Genomic DNA, 19,770 nt, shown 5'->3' with positions numbered 1-19,770 from the left:
CCTGGCATGGGGTAGCTGCTTCCTGAATGCCTGCTGTTCTGATTTTTTGTGTTTAACGCTGAATCCTCACTTGTGCCCGCATGGTAGGCGTTGGTCTCCCTTCCGGAGAGAAGATCGAGTGGCCATGGGAGCAAATCCCTCAGTGACTGGATGCTAAGTAGTTTCCAGGCAGAGAGCAAAGCAGAGGCCTCTAGCCCTACAAGCGGTGTTCTGGAATTCAGGGGCCTGCTGGGTTTTCTGAGGGCCTGTGAGTCATGTGCTTTAGAAAGGAGCCTGAGAAACTCTGTCCCCAGCCCCTCCCCTGTGGACTCCCCCTCTGAAGTGATGCCTGGCCTCCAGGCTCCAGCGGCTGGTTGCCAAGGAGTCCAGCTGCCATCCCCTCCCACAGCTGCTAGGCAGGCATCTGGTTGCCAGGTGCCACCTCCTCGGACACCTTGGCTCTCAGAGCGCCTGTCTCAGCTGTCTGAGGGGGGCTAGGTCTGTGGGGGACGTTGGACTTTAGAACCTGGGAGGCTCTTGGGGTGTAGGGGCCAGAGCAGCCCTGAGGTTGTGGTCCAGGATGACCCAGACTCCAGCTTCACTCTTTTGGCCATGTTCCTCATTAGACGCCCCTGCAGGAGGCTGGGCAGAACTTGTGTCCACATTTTATAGAGGGAGAAAATAAGCTTCAGGGGGTGAAGGGAGGGTCCGGCTGGGCCTTGGAGTCCTTTACGGTCCAGGGGAAAGGGCCCTGTGCTCACCTCCATTGGTGAGGATGTGATGCTTGTCTCTTCCCCCTGCTTGTCAGATGTGAGAGCCCTCCTTCCTGAGGGCCTTGCCTACTGTGCTCACAACAGAACTCTGTCTCCTTACCTGCACCTCTGGCCCCTGCCTACCTTCTTGCCCAGATTTCTAAAACCCCTTGTATTAGTCCATTTTCACACTGCTAATAAAGACATACCTGACACTGGGCAATTTACAAAAGAGGTTTAATGGACTTACAGTTCCACATGGCTAGAGAGACCTCACAATCGTGGTGGAAGGCAAGCAGGAGCAAGTCACATTTTACATGGATGGCAGTAGGCAAAGAGAGCTTGTGCAGGGAAACTCCACCTTATAAAGCCATCTGACCTCGTGAGACTTATTCACTATCACGAGAACAGCATGGGAAAGACCTGCCCCCATTTAATTACCTCCCATCGCATCCCTCCTACAATGTGTGGGAACTCAAGATGAGATTTGGGTGGGGACACAGCCAAACCATATCACCCCCTGCCTGGGTCCCCTTTCCTAGTCCTTACTCTCACCTGTTCACTCTGCTTCAGCCACGGTGGTCTCCTTGTCCCTGTGCACCAAGCAGGCCCCTACTGCCAGGCCTTTGCACCTGCTGCCCCACTGCCCATGCTGTGCTCTCCCTTGGTAACCCATGGCTCACCCCCTTACCTCATCTGGGTCTCATCTGGACATCTTCTTATCAGGGAGGCTTTCTGTGGCCACCACATTTAAAATAGCACCCGTCTCCTCGTTTCTGTCTCCCTTTCCTGCTTGATTTCCTCGTAAGGCTTCCGCAGTCTGTTCTGGTGAATCTTCCTGGCTCCAGCCCTCACCCCTGTAGAATATCAGCTCCATGAGGGCAGGAACTTCGTCTCTTTTGTTCACGCTCGTCCCCAGGGCCTACAGCAGCGCCTGTCCTTCAGGATGTGCTGCATGCGTCATTTGCTGAGAGAACGAATGAGTGCCTGGCGTGGTCGGGATGCAGGAGCAGTGTGTGCAGTGGTGGAAACCGTGTGAGCAAGGGTGTGGTTCAGGTGCCTGTCTCCCCAAAGCTGAGGCCAGAAGCAGGTTCCTGTCTCCCACTGGCCAGTCCCCGCTTCTCTTTTCAGAGGGTAGTTGCCCCTGCCAGCCCGCAGAGCCGTTTAACGCTGAATCCAGCCTGGCTCTGTGGAAAAACTCCTTGCCCCATGGCAGGCCGAGGCTGTACGTTTCCATGCAGTTCCTGTTTTGACCTGATGGAAAATCTCTGTGAGCCACCGTGTGCCTGGCCAGGGCACCAGAGGGGCTGGAGACTCGCCTGGACCCGTGGCCTCAGCCAGTGGTTTCAGCCCTGCGGGTCCAGCCACTCCCTGCCCTCTCTCCTTCCAGCTTCCCTGACAAAGCAGCTTCTCACTGAGGCTGGAAGGAGGTGCCCAGGTTGGGGGAAGAGAGGTGGGCATCTTTATCTGGGTTTCTAGAGCCTGACACATCCAGAAAACGTGGCAGAATCACCCTCTTTTATGGATGTAGAAACTGAGGCAGGGAGTGGTGAAGGCACCAACTTCAGGCCATGCAACAAGAAAAGGGTAGGTCTGGAATTTGAACCTAGCTGTTTCTGACCCCAGAGCTCTGAACCCCAGAAACCACACTGCCTTCATTCTTGGGCTCTGTCCCCACTGGATGTGAAGTGGGAGGTGAAGTGGCGAGGAAAGTGGAAGACCCACAGAGGTAGCAGCTTTCAACCCCTCCCTCGTGTGTCCCCAGCTCCTCAGCCTTCAGGCCTCCTCTCTGGTGTCCTCCTCCAGGCAGCCTTCCCTGAATGCCTCCCCCTGGGTCACCCCGCCCAGCACTCAGCACGATTGTAGTTGAATCCACATTGTGCAAGGATTTGCTGACGGACGGTCTGTCTCCTTCACCAGACTGCCTTGCGTGAGGGCAGACTTAAAATGTCCCAGATTGAACTCTCTACCCCGCCCCCCAAACCACAGTCTTCCTGTCTCAATAAAAGTGGACTTCATCCTTGCCAGTGGTACAGGCCAGAAACCAGGGAGTCGGCCTCGACTTCCCTCTCTCTCATCCCCCATATCCCACCTCTCAGCAAATCCTGTGGGCTCTGTCTTGGAATACCTCTGGATTCTGACCACAGCTCACCACCACCCTGGTCAAATCCTCCATCACCTCCCTCCTGGACGATTGCGGGAGCCTCCTCCTGAGCTCCCCACTACAGTCTGTTGTTGACACACAGCCAGATGGCCCTTTAAAAACTCAGGTCAGATCCTGTCCCTCCCCTGCTCACTGTGGCCCACGAGGCACTGCACGTTCTGGCTCCTGGTTAAGTCTCTCACCTCATTTCTTCCTGCTCTCGCCTCGCCCCCTCTCCGCTTTCCTTGCTGTTCTTTGAACACAGCGGGCTCACTGCTGCCTCAGTTCCTCTGCAGGTGGTATTCGCGCTGTCTGGAACAATCTCCCCTAGATAGCCACATGTCCCCTCCACTTCATGTCAGTCTCCACTTCATGTCAGCTCATCTGCTTCTCAGTAAGTACCTGCTGAATGAATGAATGAGCACCCAGAGATTCTGTCCCGAGACAGTTCCTTGCTGCTCTGTGTGGTGCATTGCTGGTACATCACATGCTTAGCGGTGATCAGGAAAGGGGCTAGTGTGGGGCATTTGGAGGCCAGAGGTGCCTCTGGTGGATGTGGTAGCTAGATGCCAGGATGAGAAGCTTGAACTTAATAACTGGTACGGACATTTCTTTTCCTTTCCTTTTTTGAGACCAAGTCTCACTGTGTCACCCAGGCTGGAGTGCAGTGGCGTGATCTGGGCTTACTACAACCTTTGCCTCCAGGGTTCAAGCAATTCTTCTGCCTCAGCCTCCCGAGTAGCTGAGATTACAGGCACCTGCCACCTTGCACAGATAATTTTTGTGTTTTTAGTAGAGACGAGGTTTTGCCATGTTGGCGAGGCCAGTCTCGAACTCCTGACCTCAGGTGATTTGCCCGCCTTGGCCTCCCTCCTAAAGTGCTGGGATTACAGGCATGAGCTGCTGCACCTGACCAGTTATGGACATTTCTTGAGCACCTACTGTGTGCTGGGCCTTGTGCTGGTAAGCACTTTACAGGTCCTCTCTTACTTAAATCTTTTTAGTAGCTCTTGATGTGGATCCTGTTTTGCCCATTTTACAGATGAGTAAAACTGAGGTCAGCGAAGGTAGTGACCTGCCCAGGGATATGTGGTCCCTGAATACATTTGTTTGGATTTCTCCAGACAACTTCACTGTCGGCCTTGGCATTCAGCCGTGCGGCCATCCTGCCTGGATGGCAGTGGACAGAGCGAGCCCTAGCCCAGCCTGCGCTGCCCCTTCCTCCTTCCTCTGCCCTCAGTTTCAGGGCAGTGAATTTCCTCAGCAGACATGAAGCGTTTTGTGTACTGTCGCCTTTCCTCCCGCTGAGCTGCCGACTTCCTTTTCAGCTTGATGTGGTGGGAAGTTCTGCAAAGAGAAAAAGGGAACTGCTGGGTCTGTGTCCTGTAATTGGTGGCTGGGGCAGTATTTGGGGCATTGGGGTGCTATCCTCCTATGGCACTGCTTGGGCTGTGGCATCTCTTCTGCAGGCATGGCTATGGACACGTCTCACCCAGTGTCACAGGGACAAGGGCCGGCCTGATCTACCAGAAACAGGGCTGCCACGGGCTGCGCACCTGAGCCTTCTTTGGGGCATGGGCACCCTGCTGGGCCATACCTGTGCCACCCAAGAAACCTGGCTCAGCTTTCTGGAACCCCAGTTTTGCTCAGTGATATATGGCTGGACACATCATTTTAATTTTTTTTGGTTTTTATTTATTTTGTTTATTTATTTTGTGACAGAATCTCACTCTGTCAACCAGGCTGGAATGCAGTGGCTTGATCTCAGCTCACTGCAACCTCCGCCTCCCAGGTTCGAACGATTCTCTTGCCTCAACTTCCCGAGTAGCTGGGACGACAGGTGCGTGCCACTACGCCTAGCTAATTTTTGTATTTTTAGTAGAGATGGGATTTCACCATGTTGGCCAGGCTGGTCTCGAACTCCTGAACACAGGTGATCCGCCCACCTGAGCCTCCCAAAGTGCTGGGATTATAGATGTGAGCCACCGCACCCAGCCCTAGACACATCATTTTTAGAGGAAAATCAAATGCAAGTAATAATACTAGCAAAATGCGTGTGCTGAATGCTTCCTCTATGCTAGTGTGTGGCGTCACACCCTGCCCACAGGGCTGTGCTGAGGATTTATGGGTTTCTGTTGAGAAAGCACTTGGAACAGTGTCCAGCGTGAAGGAATTCTTAAGTCGTCAGCTGGGCCTCGCGTTCCTCCTCTGCATGGTGATGGGGCTGCACGGCTGATAAGGCTTGAACTTGTTGCTTTTTTTTATTTTGAGGTGGAGTTTTGCTCTTGTTGCCCAGGCTGGAGTGTGATGGCACAATCTCGGCTCACTGTAACTTCTGCCTTCTGGGTTCAAGCCATTCACCTGCCTCGGCCTCCCAAAGTGTTGGGATTACAGGCGTGAGCCATCACACCCGGGTAGAACTTGTTGCCTTTGGCATCATTTTAGAGCAATAAATTGGTGCAAACCCTCTGACAAAACACTTAGCAGAGACAGCAAGAGACTTCCCAACAGTGATTCCCCTGGAATTGCAGGGGATCCCACTGCTGAAAAAAATCCTAAGCATAGTGGGGGAACACCCCAGATACTTTTATGTACCAGGTTACTCATTGAAACACCACTGTGAGTACTCAAAATCGGCAACAACCTAAAGGTCGGATAGGGAAATGGTTAGGGACATGAGCCACACCCATTTCCTTAGCCACTGTGGACCACTGGAAAGGTGACATGCAAAATTATGTGCAACCTGTAATGACAGCCATGCCTAAAAACTGCAGGAGACGCCGTGGAAGGTGACATGTTGAAATATCGACAGTGGGCACTGTCAGAATGTGTGATTTCCAGTTTTCTTCCTGTGATTTTATTAATTTTCCTGATGAAAGGCAACTGTATGTACTGAAACCAGAAGACTCAACCAGCACCTTCTAAACCTGGTGCCCCATCGCAGGCGCCTGGGGAGGCATGTTAACAATGCAGATGCCCAGGCTTCTCCCTGTCCCACTGCATTGGAGCCTCTCAGTCTTCAGGGCCCAGGAATCAGCTTTTCTGCTGAGTGCCCCAGGTGATTCTGACGCCTGCTGTAGCCTGAGAGGTCATGGATTAGGGGTTGCCATGGGGTTGCCTTGTAACTCCAAAGGTTTGCAAATCTGAGTCTCCAGTTTCCCTTCCTTCCTCACTTCTGCATGGCCAGATCTTTTTTTTTTTTTTTTTTTTTTTTTTGAGATGGAGTCTCACTTTGTCACCCAGGCTGGAATGCAGTGGAACAATCTTGGCTCACTGCAACCTCTGCATCCCAGGTTTAAGTGATTATCCTGCCTCACCCTCCCGAGTAGCTGGGATTACAGGCATGCACCACCGTGTCCGTCTAATTTTTGTATTTTTAGTAGAGACAAGGTTTTGCCATGTTGGCCAGGCTGGTCTGGAACTCGTGACCTCAGGTAATCCACCCGCCTGGGCCTTCCAGAGTGCTGGGATTACAGCTGTGAGCCACCATGCCTGGCTGGCCAGATCTTGCCTGTTTGTCAAGGTCATGCTCAGGGTCCTCCCTGACCTCCTCCAGCTGCTTTTCTTGCCCTGCTGCCCATTCTTGGGTTCGTGTACTTCCTGGAGCCCTTCAGGATTATCTGGGAGCTTTGGAAAAAATGCAGATTTCCTGACTTTTCCAGACCTGTTGAGTCAGACTAACATTTCCTGGTACACCTCCTGGGCAAAACATGTTTTTTGAAAAGCTCGACAGGTACTTCTTATGCCTGCTTCCTGGGCGTTGGACCCACTGACCTAGAGATGGCTCCCACCTGGCTTTTAAAACCAGATTTCTAATTGTGCTTTTTATTGGTAAAGATAGCACACATTCTTAGCAGACAATTGAAATCCTGAAGAAAATTGTAGAAAGTCCATTCCATAATAAACCTCACGTTTACCTCCTTGGGCTTACAAGTGATTTGTGGAGCACCTGCTGTGTACCGGGTGTCCAGGCTGCAGCAGTGCACAGTACAGACAAAAGCCCTCCCCCTCACCGTGTGTGCAGTGAAGACAGACAATGAAGGTGTCAGCCAAGGAAAATTCGTAGTGTTCTCAGGTGATAAGTGCTATGGAAAAACATGAAGCAAAATTAGAGGGTTGGGCTGCTGAGATGATGTGGCAGTTTTCAATGGTGTGGGCAGGGCAGGCTTCACTGAGGAGGTGACGTTTGAGCAGAGACCTGAAGGAGCAGAGTGAATGAACCATGTGGTTACCTGGTGACAGGCGTTCCAGGCAGAGGGGACAGCCAGTGCAAAGGTCCTATGGCAAGAACATATCTCATGTGTTTCTGCACCTTCAAGGGTGCCAGTGTGGGAGGAGTTGAGGGAGAAGGGAGTTGGGTAGGAGGTGAGGTCACGGAGTGTGAGCTCATTCTGACAGCGCAGCCTCTGTTGGAGGGTTTTAAGCAGAAAGGCAACATGCAAAGGCTCTTTGAAGTATGAGGCCGGCCCCATGCCTGGTGGGTGCTGGGGCTCCTAGAGATACCTCATCGATGACTGCAGAGCAGATGTTTGTGGATGTCCCTGTGCCTGTGGTAGGCGGGGGACACCTGTCACACACCCGGAGAGGATCCCCTCAGGATTCGAGGCATGTCTCATTCAATGGGGGAGCCCCCCGCCTCCCCTCCCCCGCACTACCAATCCCGGCCTCTTTGCTCTTTGCTTCAGAACCTGAGAGCAGACACAGGCTTCCTGTTGCCGAATCTTCTCAGAAGCAGGGTTGGGAGGCAGTGAGGGTGTGTATGTGGAGGGTGGCTCGTCTCTTTGGCAGCGGACCTCACAGAAGCCAGGGCTTTGTGGATGTACGGTTGTAGAAGGAATGGGGATGGGGTCTGGCTCTGCCTGAAGCCAGAACGATGTATTGACCCTCAGGGCTTGAGCTGGAACAACCCATGCGTGGACAGTAGACAAACCAGGGTGGACGGTGACAATCTCCTCTTAAACCCTTTGCTGAAGAGAAATGGGAATAGTTTCTGTTGCAATAGAGTTACAAACAGTGAAGTGTACAAGCTTAAGTGCACAGCTCCATTAGTGATTATCTATGCATCACCACCAGGTGAAGATCTAGAACATTTTTTTTTTTTTTTTTTTGAGACGGAGTCTCGCTCTGTCGCCCAGGCTGGAGTGCGGTGGCAGTATCTCGGCTCACTGCAAGCTCTGCCTCCCGGGTTCATGCCATTCTCCTGCCTCAGCCTCCCGAGTAGCTGGGACTACAGGCGCCCGCCACCACACCTGGCTAATTTTTTGTATTTTTAGTAGAGACGGGGTTTCACTGTGTTAGCCAGGATGGTCTCGATCTTCTGACCTCATGAACCGCCCGCCTCGGCCTCCCAAAGTGCTGGGATTACAGACGTGAGCCAGCGCGCCTGGCCTCTCTAGAACATTCTTTGCTTCCAGAGTCCCCTTGAGCCCCTTGCCAGTCATTATCCGGCCTTGAGTGACTACTTTTCTTTTTTTTTTTTGAGACTGAGTCTCACTTTGTCACCCAGGCTGGAGTGCAGTGGCACGATCTCAGCTCACTGCAACTCTGTCTCCTGGGTTCAAGCAATTCTCCTGCCTCAGCCTCCTGAGTAGCGACCACACCTGGCTAATTTTTGTATTTTTAGCAGAGACAGGGTTTCATCATGTTGGCCAGGTTGGTCTCGAACTCCTGAGCTCAAGTGATCGCCCGCCTCGGCCTCTCAAAGTGCTGGTACTACAGACGTGAGCCACCACGCCTGGCTGAGTGAGGACTTTTCTGACCTCTGTCATCAGAGAAGGGTCTTGCCAGTCTTGGGACTTTGTAGATGTGGAATCCCACAGGTTGCTGCACCCTTTTGTGTCTGGCTTCTTTCCCTTGGGCCATGTTTTCAACGTGCGTCCAGTTTGCTGTGTGTGTGAGCAATTTTCTTTTGATTGTGGAATCATGTTCTATTGTGTGAAGACGCCACCATTTGTTCATCCATTCTCCTGTTGATGGACATTGGTGATTTTTAAAATTTGAGTTTTTATTGTGTGCCATTCTCTGTGCTAAGCACTTTATGTTTTGAGTAATGTTTCCTTGAATCCTCAAAAGAACCCTGAGAGACAGAGGCTCTGTGTTACATCCTGTGTTACAGATGTAGAAATGGAAGCTTGGAGGCTTATGGAACTCTCCCTCCTTTCCCCTCTTAACCAGTATTCATTCAGCATCTTGTGTCTACCTCAACCCGTGCTGTGGATTCAGCAGGAACCAAGCAGCCAGAGATCCCCGCCCTCACGGAGCTGGCAGTGCACGGAGAGGAGGACTCTAAATTAGTGAAATGCACAAAAGAACTCTTTGTGTTACCTGCGTTACAGGGAATTAAAACAGATTGTTGAGGGTAGAGGGTGACTTGGGGGTGACTTGCAGCTTGGTGGAGGCGGCTTCAGCCAGGATGGTCAGGGGAGGCTCTCCATGGAAGTGATATTTGAGCATCCTGTGCGGTGACGATGAGGGACGGGGGGACAGCACGTGCAAAGTGCCTGAGGTAGGAAAGAGCCTGGGGTGACCTAGGAAGGGCAGATTAGGCAGTGGGGCTGCAGTGGAGTGAGACACATGACTCTGGGGAAATGTCGGGAAAGTACAGTGTGGTCTGTATGTTGGAGGGGGTTCTTTTATCTCGACGCACTGACAGATAAGAACCCCATCAGTGATGGTAACGTAAGTGTTGGCATTTCAGTCTGGTGCGACTCTGAAGTTGGGGTTCGTTATCTGTTTCCTCCTCTGAGTTAGGTGGAAACTGAGGTTCAGAGGCCCGCGTACCCTCCCCTGCTGACAGGTGGGGACATGAACCAGCTCTGTGTGACACCAGAACCTCCACCTTCCAGCTCTCAGCCATCCCCTCTTTGGGGCCCTCATTTGAGGGGGCTTCTCCTTGCCTCTCTGGTCCCATCATCTCCCCTCCCTCCTCGGGGGCTCTGTCCCATAGTCAGGTCCCCCAGGGAAGGAGCCATTGAAAGACTCCCTTGCAGAATCCCTGGTGGCCTATCTGTGGTGTGACTGACTGTCACTGGTCTGGCTGGAAGGCAGGGTGTCGAGGTGGTTAGAATGTGTGGGCCTGACCCCCTAGCCCCAGAGCTGGGGAGCCCTTTGAGATCCTCTCATCTGACCACTGTTCCCTGTTTCACGGAAGAGGGAACAGAGTGTGGGAACAGCTTCCTCAGGGTCCCACAGAGTCTGTGGCAGGGCTACATTTGGCAACCAGGTCAGCAGGTCCTGAGTGGTGGGCACTGTGCAGCTGGGGAAACTGAGGCCCAGAGAGGAGGACTCAGTCATCTGAAATCATCCAGCTAGTGTGCAGCATTTCTTGTACTCCTTATGGTAATCCATGAAGCTGGCAGTGTTATTACACAGTGTCTATTTTACAGATGAGGAACTTGCCCCAGAGAAAGGGGTCTCCCTCCGTCTAACCGTCCATCCAGTCACTCTCCAGAAATGAGCATATATGAAAGAAGATGGAAACTGGGACTAAGTGGGGCCTCTGAGAGGTCTCAGGCTGGTGGGCAAGCCTCCTGTTAATTGAATCATCACATAAATCAAGGTTAAGTTATAGCCATGGTGGCACTAAGTATGGGAGCCTATGCATGGGTTTCCTGGGCCCTGACTGACCTTGGACCTCACTGGGGAGGGCAGGCAATGTGAGACTTGAAGCACTTGGCAGGAGGGAGATGAGTGTTGCAGGTGGAGGGAGCACCTGTGCCGAGGCCTAGGGGCAGGAGCAAGCTGGGTGTGTTTGAGGAACGGCTGAGGAGCCTGGAGGCTGGGCTGGCTGCAGCACAGCTTGGTAGGGGCTGAGGTCAGGTCCTGCAGAGCCCTTCTGGAGGGGGTTTTCAGAGAAGTGGGGAGCGGCTGATGGGCTGGGCAGGGCAGTGGGTGACCACATTTGCATTTTGTGATGATCCCTTGGTGTCACTCCACCCAGGGATGCCTAAGTGATCTAGGCCAGGGGTCCCCAGCCATTTTGGCACCAGGGACTGGTTTCAAGGAAGACATTTTTTTCCCACGGACCGAGGGGTGGGGAAGGGATGATTTCAGGATGATTCAAGCTCATTACATTTATTGTGTACTTTGTTTCTATTATTATTACATTGTAACATATAATGAAATAATTGTTCAACTCACTATGATGTAGAACCAGTGGGAACCCTGAGCTTGTTTTCCTGCAACTAGACAGTCCCATCTGGGGGTGATGGGAGACAGTGACAGATCATCAGGCATTAGATTCTCATAAGGAGGGCGCAACCTAGATCCCTGGCCTGGGCAGTTTGCAGTAGGGTTTGTGCTTCTATGAGAATCTGATGCTGCTGCTGATGTGACAGGAGGCGGAGCTCAGGTGGTCATGCGGGCAATGGGGAGTGGCTGTAAATACAGATGAAGCTTTGCTTTTTGACAGCTGCTCACCTCCTGCTGTGCGGCCCGATTCCTAACAGCCCACTGCCCAGGGATTGGGAACCCTGATCTAGACCTCCCAACTCCTGGTCTTCCCACGAGGCTACGCTGTTCTCCTTCCCCTAATTCAATTCTCCCAATTTTTGAACTGAAGAAGCAGTATAGTCCCGTGGGAAAGAGACTTGGCTCTGAAGCCCCTGGGGCCTGCACTTAGATCTGGCTCCATCCCCCTTCTCTGCATGACTTTGAGCAAATAACTCTGTTCCTTGTCTGTGAAATGGGGATGTAGGAGTTGCTTCCTCCTATACGTGTGGTATTGGCATGCAGTAAGCACTTAATATGTGTTATGGCTGGTTGTCGTGTCCACGCTTCATTGGAAATGCAGGCATTATCTAGTTCTGACAACTGAGTATCCCAAGGTTTCCCTTATCTGATCTTTCTAAATGGCTTCTTGCTTTCTAAACTCAGGAACTGAATAGATCTGAATAGTGAAAGATACTTGATGTTGCTGTAATTATTATAGTAATTACTGTTATTAGACCATTTGTCCTTAATGAATATTTGTTTGTAGAGATTTGTAGGTGGGGAAAGAAAGCATTTTGCAGCTTACTAAACATATGCCAATGTATGAAATGTATAGCTAGACTGTATGATAATATCTGTTTTGTAGTAATCATAATAACAGAGTATTAGGATTGTGCTTGGCCATGATTAATGGAGATACGACAGGTTTGCTTTTTTCTTCGTGTACATATTTCAAGCTAGCAGTCCTATTAGTTTCTTGTGACTTCTGTAATAAATCGCCACATATTTGGTGGCTTTAAACAGCACAGATTTATTATCTTACACTTCTGGAGGTCAGGAGTCCGAACTGGGTCTTACGGGGCTGAAATCAAGGTACCAGCAGGGCTGTGCTCCTTCTGGGGGATCTGGGGAGAATCCGTTTCCTTGCCTTTTCTGGCTTCCAGAGTCCCCTGCATTCCTTGACTTGTGGCCTCGTCCATCTCCCAGCCAGCAGCATAGCATCTTCCAGTCTTCCTGTGACCCCTGACACTCACTCTCCTACCTCCCACTTTTTCTATTTTTTGTTTTTTTTTTGAGACAGAGTCTTACTCTGTCTCCCAGGTTGGAGTGCAGTGGCGCTCTCTCGGCTCACTGCAACCTCTGCTTCCTGTGTTCAAGCAATTTTCATGCCTCAGCCTTCCAAGACCTGGGACCACAGGTGTGCACCACCACGTCTGGCTAATTTTTTTATTTTTACTAGAGATGGGGTTTTGCTTTGTTGGCCAGGCTGGTCTCAAAATCCTGACCTCAAGTGATCCACTCACCTTGGCCTCCCAAAGTGCTGGGATTACAGGCTTGAGCCACTGCACCCAGCCCCTCTTTTCCTTTTAAGGATCCTTGTGATTATATTGGGCCCACCTCAGTAGCCCAGGATAATCCCCCCCACATTCCAAGATCCCTACCTTAATCACGTCTGTGGAGTCCCTTTTGCCATGGAAGGTGATGTATTCACAGGTTCCGTGGATTAGGACATAGACATCTTTGAGGGATTATTGTTCAGCGCACCACAGTGGTCAAGGGCTGTTGGGGCCTCTCTGAGAGTCCTTTGATGTCTGCAAGCTCTGGGTCCCTTCTGTTGTGCAAGTTCTCCATCCTTTCACGTTGGACCAGAAGGCCTGGCACTGTATTGGGCCCCAGGGACAGAGGTTTCTTCCCTTGTGGAGCTTGGGGGTCACAACTTCAATGATGTGGCCCCATCACTAGTGGGAAGTGAGTGGGTGGTCAGCGAAGCTGAGATGGCAAGAGAGGGTCAGAGTGGATGTGGCAGAAAGTCAGAGCCTGGACTCTGATGGCCCCGAGGTCAGAGGCCAACTTTGTCTGCTTAGCTGCATGCTCTGAGGCTGCCGCGTCAGCCACTGAGAACCTCCGTCTCCTTTTTTGTAAAATGGAGATGGGATTGTCTAGGATGAGGCAATTGTGGGAAGCATTGGGTACATAGTTGACACGCCCTAAACTGAAGTCCCTAAGCTGCAGCCAAGCAGCAAGTGTCTGTGCTCCTAAGACTGGCCCTTCTGTTGCCAGAATTCCCCCCCTGGGGCCCGAGCAGGCGCTGGGAAAAATCAATGGGAGGAAACCTCCATGGCTGCACCTCCCTCCCCCAGGCCCAGGCCCTGAATGCCACTATTTTTACATTCTCTCACTTTTGTGCATTGTTTCCTGACTCTGCAAATACAATCCTTCACCAGCTAAGGGGGGGACTGCTCACCCTCCAGCCCCAGGAACAATTGTTTGGGAAGATGGAAACAAAATAGTTGGACTGAGGAAAAAACAAAACCTCTTGAAAGTCATTGTCTTCAGATGTCAAGTGTCAGCCCCACAGAGAGGAGACCGCATTCCACTCATTGTCCTGCTGCAGACAGGCACAAGGACCCCAGGACGTCCAGCCACCCCGCCCTGCATCCTGGGGCCCCGAGTGGCTTGGTTCTCTTTGTCCAGGACATTCCGGCGGGAAATGCCACCCAAAGCAGGGCCTGTTCCCAGCCACCACTGTCTCTGTCACTTGAGGCTTTTCCTTCCAGCCACACGCCCTTGCAGGCCCCAGATGGGCGAGGGCTGGTGCTGAGGATAAGGGCTATGGTTCGCACAGTGCTTCCTAGTGTCCTTTATCCTAACCCATCAAATTCTCACCATGCCTCTGTGATGCAGGTATCTATTTTTTTTTCTTCTTTTGGTGTAATAGTGTGACATATAATTCAGGCACCACTATATAGTTTACCGATTTGAAGTGTGCAGTTGAATGGTTTTAGGTATATTCATAGAGTTGTACCACTATCTAATTTTAGGACCATTTCATCACCTCAGAAAGAAACTTTATATCGACTGGCCACAATGGCTTACGCCTGTAATCCCAGCACTTTGGGAGGCCAAGGCAATTGCATCACCTGAGTCAGGAGTTCGAGACCAACCTGGCGAACATAGTGAAACCCTTTCTCTACTAAAAATACAAAAATTAGCCAGGTGTGGAGGCAAGTGCCTGTAATCCCAGCTACTTGGGAGGTTGAGGCAGAAGAATCGCTTGAACCCAGGAGGCAGAGGTTGCAGTGAGCTGAGATTGTGCCACTGCACTCCAGCCTGGGTGACAGAGCGAGACTTGGTCTCAAAAAAAAAGAAAAAGAAAAATAGAAAGAAACTTCATACTATTAGCAGTCAGGTACCATTTTTATATCCCCGTTTCATCGAGAAGGAAGCTGAGGCACAGAGAGGCTGCTTAGGGCCACACGGCCAGCAAATGTCCAAACCAGGATTTGAACCCAGATACTTGGCTCTGTCTAGAGTCCATTTTCTTAGCTTTGCTATAATGCAGTGGTTCTTAACCAAGGATGATTTTGCCTCCAGGGGACATGGGCAATGTCTGCAGACATTTTTGATTGTCACAACTGAGGAGAGGAGGGTTGTTATTTGTATCTAGAGGGTAGAAGGCAGGGAAGCTGCTGAGTGTCTTATAATACGCAGGACATCCCTCACAGCAGAGAACTATCCGCTTAACTGTCAAAGTACCAAGGTTGAGAATCTCTGCTGGAATCCCACTCTGATGAGCCCATTCTTCAGGAAAAAAATCAACAACTGAGGAGCCCAAAGGAGTAGGGAAAAGCTGGGATTTGAATGGGAAGGATTTTAGACCGTTTCTGACAACAGTGAAGGGAGATAAATTCTGAACGGTGTGGAGAAGGCTCAGCAGGAAAAAGATCTGCACTCCATTAGTGATGTCTGCCCTGGGTGAGGGTAAAGGTGAAGCAGCAGGTTTCAGGTTTGCCTTGCCTGTGTCTAGGACAGAGGTCTCATACTCGGGTGCTCACAGGATGCAGCAGTGGGTTGGGTGGTGGGAAATTGAGGAGCACTTGTCCTGGGTGAAGGTGATGGCTGTATCTCTGCTCTATAGCACCTGCAGCCCTGTGGGCATTTGAGACCCATGTGTCAGTTTTTTCAAAAGAAGCAGGGCATTTGGATTTTAATGGGAAATCTGATATTCAAACTTAGGCCCAAGTTTCTCAAACTCCTGCAGGCCAAATGAACGATGCCTGTGAGTTACCAGTTTGTGACCCATAAGGTAGCCCTATCATGTAGAAGAGGCTCTGCATAAATCTCTGTTGAAGGAAGGATGGGTTGTTGGTGAACTCAGGGAAGATTGTAGGCCAGGCCCCAGCCCCTCGATGGGGGCTGCAGGAAGAAAAGCGTTGGGTTCCTCTCAGTGTCCCCCACTGCCTTCCCCCGCTGTTGCATCAGACCTCTTCGTGACAGGTTATTGCAACTTGTTTTTTGCATCAACTTCCTCCCCCAATGTGGTGGGGAATGGGGCGGAGTGGAGTGAGAACTGGGCACCTTTTACCAGGGCCTAGAAGCTGGGTGGGGGTGGGAGTAGTCTACTCTAGATGATTGATTGACTAATTAATTAAACACATCATTTTCGAGGGTTTGCTGTGTGCTGGGTCTGATCCTGGGCTCTGGGACACCACAGTGACCTAGACAGACAAACATCCTTGCCTTCCTGGAGGTGAGAATCAGGTGGGCTAGATGGATAATAGACTGATAATGAACACACGTAATGTCCGTGGTGACACGTGCTGTGAGGAAAGCAGAACAGGGTTAGATGTTTTCGGTAAGATTGTCTTGGAAAGACTGAATGTGCCTCGGGGCCTTTGCCCCGGCTGTTGACCCTGCCTATGATGCTGTGTCCTCAGATACACGCAATGCTGATTGCTGCCTGTGTCTGCTCAAATGCCATCTTCTCAGAACGGCTTTCTCTGAACATCTCCTTGAAATAGCTTTCCCACCCTATCCTTCTCTGTTTTCTTACCCTGCTTTATGTTTCTCTGTAGCAATCATTCCTACCTGCCATTTTATTTTAAAATCAGTGTAGAGTCTGTCTCTGCCACTGCTTTGTGAAGATGTGGAGTTAGTCTGATTTGTTCATTCACTGATGTGTCATTGGCTGTTAGCACAGTGCCTGGCACCTAATAGGTGTGCAGTAAGTATTTGCTGACTAAATAGGTGAATGTAAGAATGCATAAGCCCTTCCATGGCACGGTCATGGCTTATATCTGTGTCTCCAGCACCCAGCTGGGTGCCTGGTGCATGGCAGGCCCTGGTTAACACTTGCTGGGATGGTTGGTACTTGGAGAGGGCTTGTCCACCTAGAATATCATCATAAGCAACTTCCTGCCCCCTTTCCTAGTCCATCCTCCCTCTCCTGGCTAAGCCTCTCTGTCACTTTTTCCAGGAAGCCTTTGTAGTTACGAAGTGTTCACCTGCATCATTTCACTTAAACCTCAACAACTCCTCCTCCCCCCTTTTTTGTTTGGTCCAGGAAATTGACTCAGAAGTGCGGTGACTTGCTGAGGTCATGTGGTTGGCAGTCAGCAGAGAGGATGGGGCAGGGTGGAGGGGTGCGCTGGTGGTAATGAGGATGTGGGGGGCTTTGCAGTTTATAAAGCCTTCCCCTTCTCATCTCACCTCAGGAGACTCGGAAGCAGTCCATCTATAATAATAGAGCTGTTTGCAGGATGGAAAAAACTAACAACAATAAGTAAAAATAGTGTGGGATAAATGTGAGTGTGCTTGGTGCATGTACAAGCCCTACAGTTGTGGTTGATTCAAATCCAGGTTTCCTTAGGAAGCACCGTGGGTTCTGTCTGCCTACACCAGGGCTTGGACTCCCTGCAGACACTCTAGAAACTCAAGATGGGGAGATCATAATAGCCAATGCCTTTTTTTTTTTTTTTTGGAGGCAGGGTCTCACTTTGTCATTCAGGCTGAAGTACAGTGGCGCGATCTCGGCTCACTGCAACATCTGCCTCTTGGGCTGAAGTGATCCTCCCACCTCAGCCTCCCAAGTAGCTTGCACTACAGGTGCGTGCCACCACACCTGGCTCTTTATTTTTTAATTTTTAGTAGAGAAGGGGTTTTGCCATGTTGGTTGATTGTTTGAACTCCTGGGGTCAAGCAGTCAGCCTGCTTCGGCTTACCATAGTGTTAGGATTACAGGTGTGAGCCACCGTGCCTGGCCAATAGTAGCGAATGTTTTTGAGCACCTACCATCCACCAGGGACCATTCAGGTGCTGGTTATGTGTGTTAGCTTCTGTAATTCTCATTGTAATCCTGTGTACTCATTTTGTCCCCTGTTATAGAGGAGGAAATGGAGGCAGAGAGAATAAATAATTTACTTCAGGTCTTACAGCTTGTAAGCAGCAGAGCTGGGATTTGAGCCCACTTAAATGCTTTACCTGTAGTATTTCTTTTTTTCTTTCTTTCTTTTTTCTTTTCTTTTTTTTTTTTGAGATGGAGTCTTACTCTGTCGCCCAGGCTGGAGTGCAGTGGCGCAATTTCAGCTCACTGCAACCTCTGCCTCCCAGATTCAAATGATTCTCCTGTCTCAGCCTCCTGAGTAAGTGGGATTACAGATGTGAGCCATCATGCCTGGCTAATTTTTGTATTTTTAGTGGAGACAGGGTTTCACTATGTTGGTCAGGCTGGTCGCAAAACCCTGACCTCAGGTGATCCACCCATCTCAGCCTCCCAAAGTGCTGGGATTATCACTGCGCCTGGCCTGCCTGCAGTATTTCATATCAGCCTCACAGTAGTCCATGACGTCAGCAGTTTTATGGTCCCTATCCATGTTATAGATGAGGCCCGGAGAGATGGAGTCAGTTTTCTAGGTCACAGAGCAGTAGGTGGCAGGGGCAGGATTTGAACCAGGTGGCTGGTTCTAGCCTTTGAGTCTCGTCTACTCTTACATTCTGCTTGCTTAGGAGATACAGTGCCCTTCTAGCAAGGAGAAGGGAGAGTTTCTAAGGGCAGGGAAGGCTTCTGAGAGTTAGGGCATGGGAGGAGGAGGTGGAATGCTGGCCATGTCTTTGGCCTCTGCAGGGGAGCGTGTGCGGGTTCCCACAGATGCAGCCTGGATTCAGGTGGGCTAAATGGATAATAGACTGATAATGCACGCACATAATGTCCATGGTGACAGGTGCTGTGAGGAAAACAGAACAGGGATAGATGTTTTCAATAGGATTGTCTTGGAGAGACTGAATGTGCCCCTGGGCCTTTGCCCCGGCTGTTGACCCTGCCCATGATGCCGTATGTATCCTCAGATACACGCAATGCTGTTTGCTCCCTGTGCCTGCTCGACATGAAGCCTGTCTCCGTGTCTGACCGGGGACTGCCTGTGGTTCCACAGCCACCTCCGCTGACCTTCAGCCCTGTCCGTGTAGAGATTTTTCCCCATCAGCTCAGAAGTATTTTGGTGTTTTCACAGGCAGCGAGGTTGTCCTGGTGTGTATTAGGAGAACATCTGCTGGAGTGCCTGGCCTGTATGGCTGCGGTGCTGCAGAGCCCTGCCTTTCACCCCCCATGCTCGGGGGGCCCTACACCCTCTTTCTTTTTGAGGCTGCATTGCGACACCTCAACCACTCCAGGGCACACCAGATGGACGCTCCACTGCCAGCACCTGTGCTCCTCTGCCTGATGGCTTTGTCTGCTCTGAGCTGCTCTGTCACTTTCAGGGAAGATGGGGAGTGCCAGGATCACCCTCACTGCCCTTAAACCAGTGACAGACAGGACCGGTGTACAGACTCCCCGGCCTCCTTACTCTCTGAGGGTGGCTCTGAGGTGTGCATTTGACATTGTCTGGGGCCTCATGGTGGTAACTTGGTTGGTCTCATACCCTTCGTGGGCTGACTCCCCTTCTTGGTTCCACCTCCCTGCTCCCTGTGTTTCCAGGGACCACCTCCCACCTCCCACCTCCCAAAGAAACTACTTGTACTCCACTTCTTGCCTCAGGGTCTGCTGCATCTGGGGAACCACCCCAAGGCTCCTGTCATGGTAGACCTGCTAAGATGCACCCACGGCACATATTCCCTGCATTCTCTGTGCACATAACCACGGGCAGAGTTGATTGGTAATTCTGTAGACATTTAAATCAAGATTTATTAATTTTGACAATACAGTTTTCATTTTGTATTTGGAGCCAGTGCACATATTTTTAAAGGCCTCCAACATTTCTGTAGGTCCAAGGAATGTGCCCAGGGAAGGGGCCTGGTCTGAGCTGGTCCAGGGGCTACACGGAATTAAAAGTGCCCACCCCTTCACTGGACATTTACTGAGGACTTATGGGACACCTTCTGTGATCCTGGCTGGATCCTGGGGGCTGGGGGCTCCCACCGTGGGGCAGAGGCAACAAGCGGTTTACAAGCGGTGTCAGATTTAATCCTCGTGTCGGCAACTTGCAAGGTGAGGCTCCATTACACAGATTTTATAGATGAGGCAACTGAGGTGTGAGGCTGGGCTGACTCCAGAGCCTATCATGTGATTCATGCCTTGTTTTCCTCTTTCCTGAAAAGGGAATGCAGCAACGTACCTCGTGGGATTGTTATGCAGGACAAACAAGCTGACCATCAGTGACCTGCTGAACCCATTGTTACTGAGCATCTGCT

At 51.0% G+C, this 19,770-nt stretch overlaps 1 protein-coding gene across 4 annotated transcripts in view; it reads left to right on the top strand.

Moving 5' to 3' along the window:
* The window catches only part of PREX1 (phosphatidylinositol-3,4,5-trisphosphate dependent Rac exchange factor 1), a 203,428-nt gene that overhangs the window by 51,253 nt on the left and 132,405 nt on the right, over positions 1-19,770 (top strand). The gene's annotated exons all lie outside the window — the stretch shown is intronic.

This window comes from Papio anubis, chromosome 16 (assembly GCF_008728515.1).
Source record: "Papio anubis isolate 15944 chromosome 16, Panubis1.0, whole genome shotgun sequence".
Classification (NCBI taxonomy): Eukaryota; Metazoa; Chordata; class Mammalia; order Primates; family Cercopithecidae; genus Papio; species Papio anubis.
The sequence above is the reverse complement of the archived record's forward strand: the minus strand, read 5'-3'. Positions and strand labels throughout refer to the sequence as shown.